Source organism: Loxodonta africana, chromosome 1 (genome assembly GCF_030014295.1).
Source record: "Loxodonta africana isolate mLoxAfr1 chromosome 1, mLoxAfr1.hap2, whole genome shotgun sequence".
NCBI classification, from domain to species: Eukaryota; Metazoa; Chordata; class Mammalia; order Proboscidea; family Elephantidae; genus Loxodonta; species Loxodonta africana.
Genome location: NC_087342.1, coordinates 128,638,626 through 128,658,471, shown reverse-complemented (window position 1 = coordinate 128,658,471; position 19,846 = coordinate 128,638,626).

Sequence of the window (19,846 nt, the reverse complement as noted above, 5' to 3'; positions counted from 1 at the left end):
TTCCATTTCTAAATCTGTTATATATTGAATATGCATGCAATATAGCTTATGTTTTACTTCCTAACTTCCTATTTTAATATTTGTAGTAGGTTCAAGAAATTTTTAGCTGTATACTCTAAGGGTTAAAATGAATTTTTTTAATTTGAAAAATAATCTTCATATTTAGCCTTATTTTTTTTATCAGAATCTTCGTATATATGTAGCAATTGGTTCTTGCTCTATACCTGAAAATCCTTCCAAATATATTAGAAGACACTGGTTATATATATATATATATATTTTAACTGATACCTTCAGTTATTTGAGTTTGCTCTTATCTTCCAGAATCAAATCTTTGATTTGTGTACCTTTGTCTTCCTTTCTTTTTTTTTTTTTGTTGTTGTTGAGAATATACACAGCAGAAAATACACTGATACAGCAGTTTCTACATGTACAAAATTATCCATTTTTTATGCCTGAAGAGAGGTGAGAGAATTGAGAAATTTATATGCCAACTCCCAAGAGTTAAAATTTAAAGCCTCCCCTTAAATATAATTTCATTTTTATTGAAATTATATAATTTAAAATTAATATAACATCATCTACAGATAGCACACATTCTTAAAAGAATGACAACTATTTGGTAACAAATCTAATGATTTATAGACGAAGTAGAGCAAGTTTCTTTTTATTAGTCTCTATAAAAATTTATTTAATTTCTCAAAAACCATTTCCTTTGGTCAAACATCCTGAACCCGTATGTCTGCTTCAAGGGCTGAATGTATATTCAATGAATGCCATTTCACAGCTATAAAGAAATCACTGTTATCAAGAATCAGATCTTAATATTATTTCAATAAAGTTATCAACATAGTGTTTTAGTAAATGTTAATTCTGAATGTTGTATTTCTATTTCTTTTATTTTCTCCTTCTTGGCTGGTCTGGAAATGGAAATCTCTGAATAAGACATCTTTCTTTTCACTTTTTTCAACACTTGTCCATCCTTGCTCTACAAAAGACAGTTTGGGCATATTCTAGAAATAGGATTTAGTTCTTGTTTCAACAGCTTGCTTTATGCGCTGAACTTAGAATATGAGGGTTAAAATCAAAGAAGCCAGTATGTGTATCCTGTCTTTTCCATGATTTGTGATGATGGATTGAGTTAATTTGACTTCTTTGAATCATAATTTTATCATCTCAAAACTGAATGAATAATTTCTATATCATAAAGTTTTTAAGGATTAAGTTATCTGAGCCTAAATTCATGCTATGCACAAAATTAATTTTAATTTTTTTACTCTGGGTTTTCTTTGCTTGTTTGCTTTGTTTCTGTTATTTGAACACTTTAAGTTATATTCTCCATCTCAGTTTTGCAAACTTTAAAATGGGAAAAACAAAACATAACAAAGCTAAATTTAAAGTTAGATGACCTGGGTTCAGATTATAGAACCTTTTCTTCTACTGGGCAAGATTAGAAGGCACAGCTTATGGATTCTTGTGTTTAGATTCCTCACATATATGACATATTTTGTAACACTCAACCCATTGCACTGTTGTGAAAATTAAAAATGAAAGCTTGTAAAAACAACTAGCATAAAGATTAAAACACAGTAAACACTTCAACATGCTGTCAGTAGGTAGCTGACATCCAATGGCTTACTTCCTTCAGTTACTGAATCTCCCTTAATATCTTAATGGAAGTAAAGTTTTTTTGAAAAATGCTTTGTATATATATGAATTGTAGCATATATGTTTTTTAAGTAACTGCATAATATTTGTAAATTCAATCCCTAAACTTCTTATACTCTTCTTGCTTGCTCTATGCAGGGTTGTAATCAATTCTTATTTTTTCCCTCCCAATGAATGCTTAGAAACCAAGTACTGATTTTCAAAAAAAGGGGGAAAGGAGAAACCTAAAAAATTAAAAATATTATTTTAAAGGATCATTAAGCTCAATAAAGTTTAAAATCGTGCATCTTCACTGTAAAACTAACTTTAGAAACATACACAGAATACCAAAATAAATAAATAAATAAAAGCTCTTGCCATCAAGTAGACTCATATTTGTGACATGTTGTTTTTAGACAGACTATTGTAATCTATTTTATATGACTAAATAAAATATTTCAGAGAGGGACTATTTAAAAATGATAAAAAGCACACTATAATCAAAAGCAAAACCCCCCAAACCCACTGCCATTGAGTCAAATTCGTATCATAGGGGCCCTATAGGACAGAGTAGAACTGGCCCACAGAGTCTCCAAGGACCGACTGGTGGATTCCAGGGGCTGTCTTTTTGGTTAGCAGCCAAATGCTTAACCACTGTGCCACCATAGCTCCTCATAATAAGTAGCACAACATTAAAAAAAAAAAAAAGCCTTCTTCCTTAGTAGATTAAAATCATAAAGCATTCTGTACATTCGAAAAGCTCCCAACCTAAAGGAAGAAAAATAATAAAATATGCAGAACTACTTAAACAGTTCTTAATAAACTAATTAACTTCACGGTTTAATTTTCTCATTTTTTTTTTTTTTTCATAAGGACCCCAGGTGGCACAGTAGTTAAGCATTTGGCTGCTAACCAAAAGCTTAGAGATTTGAACTTAGCAGGCACTCCATGCAAGAAGGCTGTGGCAGTCTGCTTCCGTAAAGATTTACAATTTTGGGAACCTTAAGTTCTACTCTGTTCCACAAGGTGGCAATCATTAGGAATCAGCTCAATAGCAGTGGGTTTGATGGGTTTTAGTTTTGTTTATAGTATGCTTTTTATCATTTTTAACTATTCCTCTTTGAAATTTTTTTTAGTCATAGTAAGTAGATTCCAATAGCCTGATCTAAAAATAATTAATGTCACAAATTGTTTTCTCATATATCGAGCAAATTCTATGTTCTAGACCTTTTCCTAACAATGTTCTAGAAATCTTTCTAAACACTGACTATGCCGTGAGGAAAAAAGCAGACAGGATGCTTGTTGTTGTTGACAAGAGTCATCGAGTCAGTTCTGACTCATAGTACAACAGAATGAAACTCTACCGAGTCCTGCACCATCCTCAGAATCATTGCTGTGTTTGATCCCATTGTTCCAGCCACTGTGTCAACAATCCATCTCATTGAGGGTCTTCCTCTCTTTCACTGACCTTCTATTTTACCAAGCATGATGTCCTTCTCAAGGGACTGGTCCCTGTTGATAACATGTCCAAAGTAGGTGAGACAAAGTCTTACCATCCTTGCTTCTAAGGAGCATCCTGGTTGTACTTCTTCCAAGACAGATTTGTTTGTTCTTTTGGAAGGCCATGGGTATATTCAATAGTCTTTGCCAACACCATAATTCAAAGGCATCAATTCTTCTTCGACTTCCTTATTCATTGTTTAGCTTTCAGATGCATATTAGGTAATTAAAAATACCATGGTTTGAGTCAGGTTCACTTTAGTCTTCAAAGTGATATCTTTGCTTTTTGACACTTTAAAGAGGTCTTTACTTACTCTCATAAATTCTGTAGCTTATCTAGACACACAGACCTTTTTTAAAAAGTTTTTTTTACAAATAACATTACAATTGAGAGTTTTACAAATAGAAACTATATATTACTATAAGATCATATAAGAAGAAAAATTTGCTTACTATGAGGTGATAAAGACATTCATCCCCCCCCGCCCCAAAAAATGAAGGGTTAACTTGAGAGTAGGAAGACTGGCAGACTTGGTACTTGGATGATGTGAGGGATGGGTGTGGGGAAAGAAAGCTCATTCTAGTTGTAGAAAGGGCTTTTTTCTTTTTTTTTTTTTTAAGTTCCCAATATTTCCTGATGAAATATTGCTATGGCAACATGCTTTTTAAAACAGACTGGAGTGGCCTGCCTCGTCGCAAGAGTGAGCTTTTATTATTATCATACCATATTCATTATTACAATCCAGAGTTAATTAGTATCTATACATGGGTCGCCATGAGTAGGAATAGACTTGAGAGCAACTGGTTTTTTCCTAGTTTAAATTTAAATATTATGCCAAGTGCTATGAATATGAAAAAGCACAGAATACAGTTCCTAGCCTTAGATGTTTGCAGTTTAGTTATGGAAATATTCTTTTTCACGAAAAAAAAGATGGAAGATAATATATGCCATGAACTGAGATTTATACTTGATAAGACTGGGGGAGTGGGAGGCAAGGAAAGGTAAATTTAAATTAGAGATAAATGTAGAGAAAATATAAATTTAGATTAGCCTTGAAGCATAATAAAGGGAAACAAAGAAATACCTTCTAGGCAAAGGAATCACCATATGCAGATCTGCGTGTTATTCACAAAGGGCTTAACGAATAAACATTTGGGTTAGAATTGAAGATTCACGTAGGGACTAACAGAAGCTGAAAGTTAAAAGGCGGCTAATAGGCTTGAATATACGGTCACATAACTTGGACTCTATCGTGCAGGCAGTGAGAAACTACTGAAGATTTTACAGAATGTTCTATATAGTCCATGAAGGAAAAAATGGCAATTGATCTGAGGTGAGATCCACAACCAGGACAATGTGATACAAAAAATTTTACTTTTTTTTTTTTTTTTCCAAAAGTCTTCTCAGTATGATATCGCTGTTAGTTGCTTTCAAGTAGATTCCAGCTCATGGTGACCCACGTGTGCAGAGTAGAACAACTCCATGGAGTTTTCAAAGCCTTTCAGAAGCAGAATCCCAGGCCTGTCTTCCCAGGCACCTATCGGTAGGTTCAAACCGCCATCTTTCAGCTAGTAGTCTAGCCCTTAACCAGTAGTCCAGTGCTTAACTGTTTGTGCCATTCAGGCACTTCCGGTATGATATGCCAAAGTAATAATTCTTACATAAATGCCATTTTATTTATATACCATCAAGCATTCCACGTTTTAGTGGATTTTTTTTTTTTTTTTTTTTTACTGTTGTAGTGGTTAAGAGTACAGCTGCCAAGCAAAAGGTCAGCACTTGGACTGCTCCCCCTTGGTCTCCTTCTTCCACTGCTCTCCAGCGTGCAGGGTCAGGAGCTAGTTGGAGTGCCAGGTCTAATGCCAATCACAACTTCTCAGAGCAAGGCAGTTGGCAACCCTGAAGGGACCCAAGCATAGCTGACACAGGCTCAGGGTGGGACCGCACAAGAGTGCTGATAGGGTCGGGGGCCTTTCCTTGGTGGCTGCCCTTCCCAGGCCGTCTGCCAGACCTCCTAGTTCGTCCCTGCTGCTCTGTACCTCCTGGAGCCGGGAGCTGGCCACCTACACTGGCTGCCATGGGGTGAGTTCTGGGAGCCCAGGGTGCTTCTCTCCTGCAGGCTGGGATTGGTATTTGAGGAGTTCCATGGGGGGAGGGGGTGACACCATGAGTTACCAGACTGGGTGACACCAACCCTACGGCCCCTGCAGCCAGTGTTATTCTTACCTCGCAACTTGGCATTTACTGCCAGACATACTTCCTTAATGTGGGGGGAAAAAAAGAAACAAACCCATTGTTGTCCAATCGATTCCAACTCATAGCAACCCTATAGGACAGAATAGACCTGCCCCATAGAGTTTCCAAGCACCACCTGGTGGATTCGAACTGCCGACCTTTGGTTAGCAGCCATAGCACTTAACCACTAGGAAAAAAATAGTTGATTTTTAACTATTGTCCTAAATGCGAAATGTTGGATAATGAGATAGTGGATAACTGAGGAGTAGGTGTACCTAACTTTAAACTTCACCAAAAGAAAAAAAAAAAAGATAGTGGTGTTGTTAGTTGCTATGAAGTTGATTCCTATTCACTGCGACCCCATGTGTGCAGAGTGTAACTGCTCCTTAAGGTTTTCAAAGCGGTGACCTTTCAGACTCCAATCTCCAGGTCTGTCTTTCCAGGTGCCTCGGAACGGGTCGGAACCATCCATCTTTTGGCTAGTAGTTGAGTACATAAGCGTTTGCTCCACACAATCTTTGAAAGTAATAACGCACTCTAAACATAAAATCGTATAACTTTCTTAGTGGCACTTCAAACTAATGTTAGGGATATGAAAGCACTCTGAATAGGGTTTGAAAACTTGTATAATACATACTTATATAAATAGTATTAATGTTATATTCTTCTCAGAAGGAAAGGAAAAATAAACTTTTTCACTTTCACTTGGCCACATAAGCTTACAGTTCTTTTGTTTGTTTTTTGTTTTTTAAAGAGCATGTGTCTTTGCAAAGAACATAGCCAATGAAGTCTACCTCACAAGTGTATGTGACAAGGGCACATTTGACAATTGACAGTTACATGTTCAGTGTGTTCCAGAAGAAGGATAGTTTAAAGTTTAGGTCTAAGTCTGGTTTCCCATAAAAACAAGCTAAAATAAGAATCAATATATAAGAAAATATGGAAAAAATATGACTATTAAACAACATATAAAAGGTATTGTAACATGGTGTACTTTCTTTGTCATATGTAACAACATAAGATTTTATTTTTCATGTTTTAATTTGTGTCACTAATTTCATTGAAGGGATCAATGTAAATTAATAAAAATTAGAGTAATAGTATGAAATTTTATTGCTATAATAGATGAAGATATGAAAAATATGGTTAAAAACAAAATGAATGAAATGAGCATAAGTTAAAGTTATATATAAAGGCACATTTAATATTTAACCCACCTATATAAAAAAAAAATTTTTTTTTTGTATCATATACTGGAGCCCTGGCGGTATAGTGGTTAAGAGTTCGACTGCTAACCAAAAGGTCAGCAGTTTGAATCCACCAGCTGCTTTTCGGAAACCCTGTGGGGCACTTGTACCCTGTCCTATAAGTTTGCTATGAGTTGGAATCGACTCAATGGCAATGGCTTTGGTTTTGGGGTTTTATATCATATATTACAAAATATTTACCAACAACTATCTATACTAAAACTACTAATATTATACTGTATACAAAGTTAAATCATTAAATTATTTTACCGTGTAAAATGTGAACATAATGCCAGTTTTACATTTTAAGTAGATCTCTTAAACTCTTTCAACCCCTACATTTCCTTTAAGTAGTTATTTCTTTTCCAGACCACTTCTACAACTTCACGCTACTAAGTAAAGCACGTTGTTTCTGACAATGCCTTTAGTTTTAAAATATTTTTAAATTTAAATATAGGTAAAGGATGGCTAAGAACCTGGCAGTGTTTCATTCTGTTGTGCATAGGGTTGCGATGAGTCGAAACTGACTTGATGGCACCTAACAACAATAACAAATGCACAAAATGAATGCCCAGGACTGTAAGTTTTCATAAAGTAGGCACATCGATGTAACCCCCACAAGTATCAGGAAATAGGCATAATCAGCTGCCCCTCCTCAATTCTCACATCATCCCATTTCCCAGACACTTTCCTATCTCCTACCAGAGGTGGTAGAGAAATTGGAAGAAGCTTTGAGGAGAGTGTCCAGGCAAGGAGGAAGCAACTATCATGAAGGTCAAGCTATATTAGAGGGAGAAATCTCCCTTCATGAACTAAAAGTTTATTTTAAGAAATAGTAATAGGAGAATAAGTATAGTAGCATGAGATTTAGAAAACTCAGAGATTCAGGTGGAAGTATTCCAGTTGTATGATCTCAAACTCAGGTATTTGGTGATCCTTCGAACACTGACGTTCATGAAAAGCTATTTTGTTCTCTATCCTTTTGCAGAAAGGAATCCTGGTGGCACAGTGGTTTAGTGCTCAGCTGCTATCAAAAAGGTCAGAAGTTTGAACTCACCAGTGTCTCCATGGGAGAAAAGACCTGGTGATCTGCTCCTGTAAAGCTTATAGCCTAGGAAACCCTATGGGGCAGGTCTACTGTGTCCTATGTGTTCCTGTGAGTCAGAATTGACTCTACAGCATAAAACACCAACATTGTTTTGAAGCAGTTCCGGGGTGGCACAAATGGTTAAGTGCTTGACTGCTAGCCAAAAGGTTGGCAGCTGCAACCCACTCTCAGGCACTTTGGAGGACATGCTTGGCAATCTGCTTCCAAAAAGTATGGCACATGGTTCTACTTTGCACACATGGGATCACCATGAGTCAGAATTGCTGGCAACTAACAGCAACAACACCAATTTTATTGACATTCATTATATTTGCAAAACACTTCAAAGTCAATCTTCTCAAGTATAAGCCATTTTACTTTTTAATAAGTCTAGGATTAACCCATTTATGTCAAATTGATCCCTACTCATAGAGACCCAAAAAGATGAATAGAATTGCCCCATAGGGTGTCCTAGACTGTAGTAGTTATGGAAAAGGAGCTCTGGTAGTGCAGTGGTTAAGCACTTGGCTGCTAACTGAAGGGTCGACAGTTCGAACCCACCAGCCCCTCCAAGGGAAAAAAGATGTAACAGTCTGGTTCCTAAAGATTTATGGCCTCGGGAACCCTCTGGGACAGCTCTACCCTGTCCTATAGGGTCAATATAGGGCCACTATGAGTCAGAATCAACTCCATGGCACAATCTTTATGCCAGCAGATCACCAGGTCTTTTCTCCCTCAGAATGCCTGGGGGGTTCCAACCGCTGGTCTTTCAGTTAGCAGCTGACTGCTTAACCACTGGGCCGCCAGGGTTCCTTTACAAGGAGGCAATAAAACAGGCTGAGAGTCAAAGTCTAGCCTTGCCTAAATTAGGAGATGAACCGTATTTTCAACTCACATTGTGTATCCTTGTGCTAAAGCATGAACAAAACTAATTCTGGTATAGATGTGATCAGTACTAAATCTTGAGTTTACTCCTAGCAGAGGAAAGCCACTGTTTTGTTTGTTGGCACTGATAGGTTTTTTTTTTTTTTTTTGTGTGTGTGTGTGTGTGTGTGTATGCTATGGATTGAATTGCGTCCCCCAAAAATATGTGTTGTAAATCTATGCCTGTGGTAAGGATCCCTGGTGGAGCAGTGGTTAAAGCACTTGACTGCTAGCTGAAAGGTCAGGGTTCAAAACCACCAGCAGTTCCTCAAAAGAAAGATGTGACAGTCAGCTTCTGTAGAGATTTACAGCCTTGAAAATGCTTTGAGATCACTATGAGTCAGAATTGACTTGATGGTGGTAGGTTTTTTAATTTATGCCTGTGGTTATAATCCCACTTGGAAATGGCTTATCTTTTTATGTTAATGGAAAGGATTAGTGTAGGGTGTGTCTTAATCTCTACTGAGATATAAAAAGAGTTTAAACAAACATGCAAAAGAAGCAGAGATGGGGAGAGAGAGATGCCATATGACATGAAGACAACCAAGGAGCCAAGGAATAGTAGCTGAAGCAACAAGGACCTTCCCCCCAAACTGACGGAAAGAGAAAACCTTCCCCCAAATCCAGCCCCCTCAATTCAGACTTCTAGCCTCCCAAACTGTGAGAAAATAAATTTGTGTTTATTAAAGCCACCCGTTTGTGTTATTTCTGTTATAGCAACATTAGATAACTAAGACAGTGTGCGGCGGTTTTTGTTTTGTTTTTCCTTTTTTAATATACGCTTTTCAGAAGGAAGCGGAATTGCAAAGCAGGGCTATGGAAGAAATAGGAAAGGATGGATAGGCAGAGCTCTGAAGAGTGCAGTGGCCCCTTTGGCATATAGGCATTTACGCAGGAAGGAGTGTTAGGGGTCACGGGCCATAAATGAACAGTACACTCTAAAATGATTGTAGCTAAAATGCTATATTATGGAGTGAGTAATTTTAAAATAAATCATGTCCCGTCAATGTTTAACTGTATAACAAGTAGCTTGACTTAAATAAAATGTCTTTCTCTGCTTGAGATTGCATACGTACAAAAACTGAAGATCTTGTATAATCACAGAAGCCTCAAAAACAGCATATCTTGACAACCACTCAAGCCCTTTCATTTCTCTATTTTGTGTGTGTATGTGTTTTTTAAATGACCATTAGCTGTTCTAATACGACTACTGCATTAAATACTCTTGCTGAATAAAAACAAAAAACCAAACCCATTTCCATCGAGCCGATTCTGACGCATAGCAACCCTATAGGACAGAGTAGAACTGCTCCATAGGGTTTCCAAGGGATAACTGGCGGATTTGAGCTGCCAGCCTTTTGTTTAGCAGCCATAGCTCTTAACCACTGCACCATCAGGGCTCGCTGAATAGTGATTCTAAATAATGAAGCCAAGAAAACATAACAAAAATCTGCCTTTTCTCCCCACCTCCCTCCACCTTCCTTGTCCTTCTTTGCTCGCATTTAAGGTCTGTTTTTTTTTTTTTTTTTTTTTTTCAGGGATAGAAGCTAGAGTAAGCAAGACACCTTGTTATTATTGATGCATTTGTAAACCATTTTTTATTTTTATCTGGGCCTTTTCACTCATTTTCTTTCTCTTTTTTTTTTTTTTTTTTCAGGCATAAGCAAACAACGTTTTTCCTTCCAGAGGAATTAAAAATGAAGGTATATAAACACATAAACTCTGTAATTTCTCATTAAAATATGAATAGCTCTTTTGAAAAGTGAGCTTTATATTAGAGTGATTGATTCTGATTTCAAAACATGGCTTTACTAAAACCAAAAAATACTCAAAAGAATCAAATCAATTTTTAAAATATCATATCTCTTAATAATCTATTAAAGCAAAACAAAATTAACACAAAAGGTGGATATTTTAATCAGTACATGGTAAAGAAAGTGTTTTGTATTTTTACTTCTGCAGCAACCACATAACATTCCTAAATTCTATATAAGACTTTCTTCAAGATTTTATTATTAGGTAGGCAAATTAATATAACATTTTACAAATTTCCATATATACATATTTATATATATGTATATTTGCACACACATATACATAAAAAAAATTTTTTTATACATACACATGCATGTACATACATATATAACATATATAAATCTATAAAAATGTGTGTCAAGATGTAAATATTTTATATAGACATGTTCATTTTTATCTAAAATAGATTCTGTGTTCCATTATGTTAGAATGTTTAAGATGTAAAAATTCATATTTAAAATTTTAAGTTCAAATCATTTGCAAAAAAAAATAAAAAGTTGATTCCTACTTTTCACATCAAGTGCACCATTCAGGGAATAGTACATTTGCTTAGTCATTTCTTTACTTTGGTGATAGTACTGAGTGAATGTCTATACTCCATCATTTGCGTGCTAGTGTAGGACTGTAAAAATTTAAAACCATACAAATAATCAGAGAAGGAGAAAAGTAATTTTGTTCTTTGAACTTTAAAATTTTTTGTCAGCACATTAGAAACTGTATTACTGCTGTTTATAAGTGTACAGGGAAATGAAAATAATATTAAAACTAATATTTGTTTAAAAACCCAAAACCAAACTGATTTCTATTGAGCCGATTCCAACTCACGGCAACCCTATAGTAGAACTGCCCTGTGTATTTTCCAAGGAGTGGCTGGTGGATTCAAACTGCTGACCTTTTGGTTAGCAGCGGAGCTCTTAAACACTGTGCTACCAGGGCTTCAGTATTTGTTTAGTACACTGTAATTAAAAGCATTAGAAACACTAAGAATTATTATTATTTGTCTTTCTAAAAATCTTAGTTTGAAAGGTGATTGCCCTCTTCTGAAGGTATAAACTACAATATGAAGAGAACATCATTTCTATCCCTAGGTGAATTTCCACTTTTTTAAAAACGTGGATTAGCTTTCAACATTTTAATCTTTGTGTTTTCAATGTCGGAAATATCTCTGAGAGTTGCTGTGACGCTTTCGCTGGTGTCACTTCCTCTGGACATCTTCATCCTCTCGATCACAAACACTTGTCTTAACTGGTTCCCGGATACTGGGCACAAATTCACAGTACCAACCTTATCTGCACTAACAGCTTACCATTAATCAATTCGTGCTCTTCCTTGAAATGATTAAGTCAGACTTTTTGTCACATAATAGTACACCTGTTAAAACTAAAGGCAAAAAGTACATTTTCTGAAAGTTGTCTTTGGGCGCAACTCACCCATAATCCATAACTGTATTTGTCTATTTTTATTCAAAGTGCCTTTTTTCCCATGACTTTCCTCAAACAAGCATCATCCTAATTGTGCGCTGACCGGAGTTAAAGAATAGGCTAACATCCACTGGATTTACTCCCACATAAAATTTGTTTCCTTACCACAACGCAGCGTCTAACTTTGAATTCGCTGTTTGAAGTCTCTTGTTGCTAGTATTATATTTTTTATCATCCTATTTTCAGTGTACAGTTCTCCCCCCAATATTATATGATTGTGTTTGCTTGTGTTCATTTTGTGTGCCTTTAGGGAATATGCTTTCAAACACAGGGCTACACATTTGGAGGATTAATTGCAAAATTCAAATACATTATTTAAAATCTTAGGAACTTATAAAGGTAATTGCAATTAAACAGGATAGTTTATAAATTATCACGGACAGCTCAAATCAGATAAAATCAAAAACAATAGTGTTTTATTTTGAGTGCTCATGAGTTTTTCACAATTTTTGAATTCAGAATGAGCATAAAATAGCATACATTTTAAAAAGACATTATTTTCAACAAGAGGCAAGTGAGTTAAATTACTCTCCAATACTCACTATTAAATTTTCTTTACTTTTTTTTTAATGACTTTTATTGTGCTTTAAGTGAAAGTTTACAAATCAAGTCAGTCTGTCACATATAAGCTTACATACACCTTACTACACACTCCCATTTGCTCTCCCCCTAATGAGTCAGCCTGCTCCCTCCTTCCAGTCTTTCCTGTTGTAACAGTTTTGCCAGTTTCTAACCCTCTCTACCCTCCCATCTCCCCTCCAGACAGGAGACGCCAACACAGTCTCAAGTGTCCACCTGATACAAGTAGCTCACTCTTCATCAGCATCTCTCTCCAACCCATTGTCCAATCCCTTCCATGTCTGATGAGTTGTCTTTGGGAATGGTTCCTGTCCTGGGCCAACAGAAGGTTTGGGGACAATGACCACCGGGATTCCTCTACTCTCAGTCAGACCATTAAGTTTGGTCCCTTTTATGAGAATTTGGAGTCTGCATCCCACGGTTCTCCTGCTCCCTCAGGGGTTCTCTGTTGTGCTCCCTGTCAGGGCAGTCATCGGTAGTGGCCGGACACCATCTAGTTCTTCTGGTCTCTGGATAATATAGGTCTCTGGTTCATGTGGCCCTTTCTGTCTCTTGGGTTCATAGTTATCGTGTGACCTTGGTGTTCTCCATTCTCCTTTGCTCCAGGTGGGTTGAGACCAATTGATGCATCTTAGACGGCCGCTTGTTAGCATTTAAGACCCCAGACGCCACATTTCAAAGTGGGATGCAGAATGTTTTCATAATAGAATTTATTTTGACAATTGACTTAGAAGTCCCCTTAAGCCATAGTCCCAAAACCCCGGCCCTTGCTCCACTGACCTTCGAGCCATTCAGTTTATCCCGGAAACTTCTTTGCTTTTGGTCCAGTCCAGTTGAGCCGACCTTCCCTATATTGAGCATTGTCCTTCCCTTCACCTAAAGTAGTTCTTATCTACTAACTAATCAGTAAATAACACTCTCGCACCCTCCCTCCCTCCCCGCTTTTGTAACCACAAAAGAATGTGTTCTTCTCAGTTTATACTATTTCTCAAGATCTTATAATAGTGGTCTTATACAATATTTGTCCTTTCGCATCTGACTAATTTCATTCAGCATAATGCCTTCCAGGTTCCTCCACATTATGAAATGTTTCACAGATTTGTCACTGTTCTTTATCGATGCATAGTATTCCTTTCCATTGTGTGAATATACCATAATTTATTTAACCATTCATCCGTTGATGGACACCTTGGTTGCTTCCAGCTTTTTGCTATTGTAAACAGAGCTGCAATGAACACGGGTGTGCATATATCTGTTTGTGTGAAGGCTCTTATTTCTCTAGGGTATATTCCAAGGAGTGGGATTTCTGGGTTGTATGGTAGTTCTATTTCCAACTGTTTAAGATAACGCCAGATAGATTTCCAAAGTGGTTGTACCATTTTACATTCCCACCAGCAGTGTATTAGAGTTCCAATCTCTCCACAGCCTATCCAACATTTATCATTTTGTTTTTTGGCTTAATGCCAGCCTTGTTGGATTGAGATGGAATCTCATCGTAGTTTTAATTTGCATTTCTCTAATGGCTAATGATCGAGGGCATTTTCTCATATATCTGTTAGCCGCCTGAATATCTTCTTTAGTGAACTGTGTGTTCATATCCTTTGCCCACTTTTTGATTGGGTTGTTTGTCTTTTTGTGGTTGAGTTTTAACCGAATCATATAGATTTTAGAGATCAGGCGCTGGTCAGAGAAGTCATAGCTGAAAAATTTTTCCCAATCTCTAGGTGGTATTTTACTCTTTTGGTGAAGTCTTTAGATGAGCATAGGTGCTTGATTTTTAGGAGCTCCCAGTTATCTGGATTCTCTTCGTCATTTTTAGTAATGCTTTGTATTCTGTTTACGGCTTGTATTGGGGCTCCTAACGTTGTCCCTATTTTTTCTTCCATGATTTTTATCGTTATAGTCTTTATGTGTAGGTCTAAGATCCACTTGGAGTTAGTTTTTGTGCATGGTGTGAGGTATGGGTCCTGTTTCACTTTTTTGCAAATGGATATCCAGTTATGCCAGCACCATTTGTTAAAAAGACTATCTTCTCCCCAATTAACTGACACTGGGCCTTTGTCAAATATCATCTGCTCATATATGAATGGATTTATATCTGGTTTCTCAATTCTGTTCCATTGGTCTATGTGCCTGTTGTTGTACCAGTACCAGGCTGTTTTGACTACTGTAGCTGTATAATAGGTTCTAAAATCAGGTAGATTGAGGCCTCCCACTTTCTTCTACTTTTTCAGTAATGCTTTACTTATCTGGGGCTTCTTTCCCTTCCATATGAAGTTGGTGATTTGTTTCTCCACCACATTAAAAAATGTCATTGGAATTTGGATTGGAAGTCCATTGTATGTATAGATGGCTTTTGGTAGAATAGACAGTTTTACTATGTTAAGTCTTCCTATCCATGAGCAAGGTATGTTTTTCCACTTATGTAGGTCCGTTTTAGTTTCTTGCAGTAGTACTTTGTAGTTTTTTTTTTTTGTGTGTGTGTGTAGGTCTTTTACATCTTTGGTAAGATTTATTCCTAAGTATTTTATCTTCTTGGGGGCTACTGTGAATGGTATTGATTTGGTGATTTCCTCTTCGATGTTCTTTTTGTTGATGTAGAGGAATCCAAGTGATTTTTGTATATTTATCTTATAACCTGAGACTCTGCCAAACTCTTCTATTAGTTTCAGTAGTTTTATGGAGGATTCCTTAGGGTTTTCTGTGTATAAGATCATGTCATCTGCAACTCGAGATAATTTTACTTCCTCCTTGCCAATCCGGATGCCCTTTATTTCTTTGTCTAGCCTAATTGCTCTGGCTAGGACCTCTAGCACAATGCTGAATAAGAGCGGTGATAAAGGGCATCCTTGTCTGGTTCCCGTTCTCAAGGGAAATGCTTTCAGGCTCTCTCCATTTAGAGTGATGTTGGCTGTTGGCTTTGTATAGATGCCCTTTATTATGTTGAGGAATTTTCCTTCAATTCCTATTTTGCTGAGAGTTTTTATCATAAGTGGGTGTTGGACTTTGTCAAATACCTTTTCTGCATCAATTGATAAGATCATGTGGTTTTTTCTTTTATTTATATGGTGGATTACATTAATGGTTTTTCTAATATTAAACCAGCCTTGTATACCTGGTATAAATCCCACTTGGTCATGGTGGATTATTTTTTTGATATGTTGTTGAATTCTATTGCGTAGAATTTTGTTAGAGATTTTTGCATCTATGTTCATGAGGGATATAGGTCTGTAATTTTCTTTTTATGTGCTGTCTTTACCTGGTTTGGGTATCAGGGATATGGTGGCTTCATAGAATGAGTTAGGTAGTATTCCATCATTTTCTATGCTTTGAAATACCTTTAGTAGTAGTGGTGTTAACTCTTCTCTGAAAGTTTGGTAGAACTCTACATTGAAGCTGTCCGGGCCAGGGCTTTTTTTTGTTGGGAGTTTTTTGATTACCATTTCAATCTCTTTTTTTGTTATGGGTCCACCTAGTTGTTCTACTTCTGATTGTGTTAGTTTAGAAAGGTAGTGTTTTTCTAGGAATTAGTTCCTTTCTTCTAGGTTTGCAAATTTGTTAGAGTACAATTTTTCATAATAATCTGATACTATTCTTTTAAATTCTGTTGGGTCTGTTGTGATGTGGCCCATCTCGTTTCTTATTCAGGTTGTTTCCTGTATTTCTTTAGTCAGTCTGGCCAATGGTTTATCAATTTTGTTAATTTTTTCAAAGAACCAGCTTTTGGCTTTGTTAATTCTTTCAGTTGTTTTTCTGTTCTCTAATTCATTTAGTTCAGCTCTAATTTTTATTATTTATTTTCTTCTGGTGCCTGATGGATTCTTTTGTTGCTCACTTTCTATTTGTTCAAGTTGGAGGGACAGTTCTCTGATTTTGGCTCTTTCTTCTTTATGTATATGTGCATTTATCGATCTAAATTGACCTCTGAGCACTGCTTTTGCTGTGTCCCAGAGGTTTTGATAGGAAGTGTTATCATTCTCGTTGCATTCTATGAATTTCTTTATTCCCTCCTTAATGTCTTCTATAACCCAGTGCTTTTTGAGCAGGGTATTGTTCCAAGTAATTTATTTCTTTTCCCTTATTTTTCTGTTCTTGAGTTCCACTTTTATGGCCTTGTGGTATGAGAAGATTCTTTGTAGTATTTCGATGTTTTGGATTCTGCAAAGGTTTGTTTTATGACCTAATATGTGATCTATTCTAGAGAACGTTCCATGTGCACTAGAAAAAAAAGTCTACTTTGCAGCTGTTGGGTGGAATGTTCTGTATAAGCCTATGAGGTCAAGTTGGTTGATTGTTGCAATTAGGTCTTCCGTGTCTCTATTGAACTTCTTACTGGAAGTCCTGTCCTTCTCCGAAAGTGGTGTGTTGAATGAAGTCTCCTACTATAATTGTGGAGGTGTCTATCTCACTTTTCAGTTCTGTTAAAGTTTTTTTTATGTATCTTGCAGCCCTGTCATTGGGTGCATAAATATTTAATATGGTTATATCTTCCTGGTCAATTGTCCCTTTTATCATTACGTAGTGTCCTTCTTTATCCTTTGTGGTGGATTTAACTTTAAAGTCTATTTTGTCAGAAATTAATATTGCTACTCCTGTTCTTTTTTGACTGTTGTTTGCCTGATATATTTTTTTCTGACTTTGAGTTTTAGTTTGTGTCTCTAAATCTAAGGTGTGCCTCTTGTAGGCAGCATATAAACGGATCATGTTTCTTTGTCCAGAGTGAGACTCTCTGTCTCTTTATTGGTGCATTTACTCCATTTACATTCAGTGTAATTGTAGATAAGTATATGTTTAGTGCTGTCATTTTGATGGCTTTTTATGTGTGTTGTTGACAATTTCATTTTTCCACTTCCTTTTTTGTGCTGAGACGTTTTTCTTTGTAAATTGTGTGTTCCTCATTTTCATAGTAGTTGAATTTATGTTTGCCAAGTCATTATGTTTTTCTTGGTTTTTATTTTGAGTAATGGAATTGATAGACCTCTTTGTGGCAACCTTAATATTTAGCCCTGTTTTTCTAAGTAAAAACCTGACTGGTATCTTCCTATATTGCCTTGTTTTCCTCTCCATATGGCAGTTCTATGCCTTCTGTATTTAGTCCCTCTTTTTGATTACTGTTATCTTTTACATAATAACTTCAATGATTCCCTGTTTTGAGCACTTTTTTCTTTTTAAAATTAATCTTAATTTGTTTTTGTGATTTCCTTTTTTGAGATGATATCAGGATGTTCTGTTCTGTGACCTTGTGTTGTGTTGGAATCTGATGTTATCAATTTTCTGACCCAACAATTTCCTTTAGTATTTCTTGTAGCTTTGGTTTGGTTTTCGCAAATTCTCTAAGCTTGTGTTTGTCTGTAAATGTCTTAATTTCACCTTCATATTTGAGAGAGAGTTTTGCTGGATATATGATTCTTGCCTGGCAGTTTTTCTCCTTCAGTGCTCTATATATGTCATCCCGCTGCCTTCTTGACTGCATGGTTTCTGCTGAGTAGTCTGAACTTGTTCTTATTGATCCTCCTTTGTAGGAGACCTTTCTTTTCTCCCTGGCTGCTATTAAAATTTTCTCTTTATCTTTGGTTTTGGCAAGTTTGATGATAATATGTCTTGGTAATTTTCTTTTTGGATCAATCTTAAATGGGGTTCGATGAGCATCTTGGATAGATATCCTTTCATCTTTCATAATGTCAGGGAAGTTTTCTGCCAACAGATCGTCAACTATTCTCTCCGCATTTTCTGTTATCCCTCCCTGTTCTGGAACTCCAATCCCACGCAAGTTATTCTTCTTGATATAGTCCCACATGATTCTTAGGGTGTCTTCACTTTTTTTAATTCTTTTATCTGATTTTTTTCAACTATATTGTTGTCAATTCCTTTATCCTCCAGCTCCCCCACTCTGCATTCCAATTGTTGGATTCTGCCCCTTCTGACTTCTATTGAGTTGTCTAATTCTGTAATTTTACTGCTAATCTTTCGGATTTCTGAATGCTGTCTCTATGGATTCTTGCAGCTTATTAATTTTTCCACTCTGTTCTTGAATAATCTTTTTGATTTCTTCAACTGCTTTATCAGTGTGTTCCTTGGCTTTTTCTGTAGATTGCCTTATTTCATTTCTGAGGTCATCCCTGATGTCTTGAAGCATTCTGTAAATTAGTTTTTTATATTCTGCATCTGGCAATTCCAGGAGTGTATCTTCATTTGGGAAAGATTTTGATTCTTTAGTTTGGGGAGTTGTAGAAGCAGTCATGGTCTGCTTCTTTATGTGGTTTGATATCGACTGCTTTCTCCAAGCCATCTATAAGATATTGTAGTGATTTATTTTATATTTGCTCACTGAGTCTTATCTTGTTTTGTTTTCTTTCAATATACGTAGATGGGCTACTAGATTGTGCTATCTTGATTATTGTAGCCTTTGAATCACTTATGTCCTATTACCAGCTGGTTTGGGCTAAGCCTAAGATTCCATTCACTATTCTTGAGTAGAATCTGATTTTGGGTCACCAAGTGTGTGGGGTAGACTGTCACCTACTCACTTAGAGGACCAGTGGTGATAGTTGTGTGCACCAGAATCTAGTAGCAGCAGGGGGTCACATTCCAGGGGGGCAGGATGCTGACAGGTTTCCCCCAAGTGCCAGTGAGGTAGGTGTCTCTGTTGCTAAAGCACTTTGGTGGGTGGGCTCTGCAGCTGTACCTTAGGCACCCAATGCATGTACCTCTACAGATTGGTAGATGTCACTATCCTCAGACCCCTATGGCAGGAGGCTAGGTGGTTTGGGTGGAGCTTCAGCCCTCAGTTCCCCGTTGTGGGTCAGTGAGGGCTCTGTTTAATAGGTAGAGATATCAGACCTGGGAAACTTGTCTTTCCAGTAATCTGCTAAAACAATTACAGTCACATACCTATTAAAATTGCCTTTGCATTGTATTAGCCACCTTGTTCCCTGTAGGGATGAAAGCCCAAGACTGTGGATCTCATAGGCTTGGCTGGAGCTGGATCTGTATTTTTAGTCCAATTTCAGGAAGTCAGGGAAGGATTCTTGGTCCCTGGGTTTTTTGTACCTGCTTCTCTCAGGCCAGGAGAATAGGTTAGGAAAAGACACACACACAAAAAAAAAACCTCCTCAGAGCACTTCACTCTCTGGCACAGGAAATTCCAATGTTAATGAAGCCGCCTGGAAAGGGGAGGGGAGGGATCAGATAGATAAGAGAGAGTAGCACGCTGGAATATAGACAAAGTTACTTATCTTGCTTGGAGATGACTGTTTTATCTGAGATTCCCGAGAGGTGTGTAGCCTGTGTGCATTGGCTGGGTCAAGACTGCCCCCGAGGGTCAGGCCCG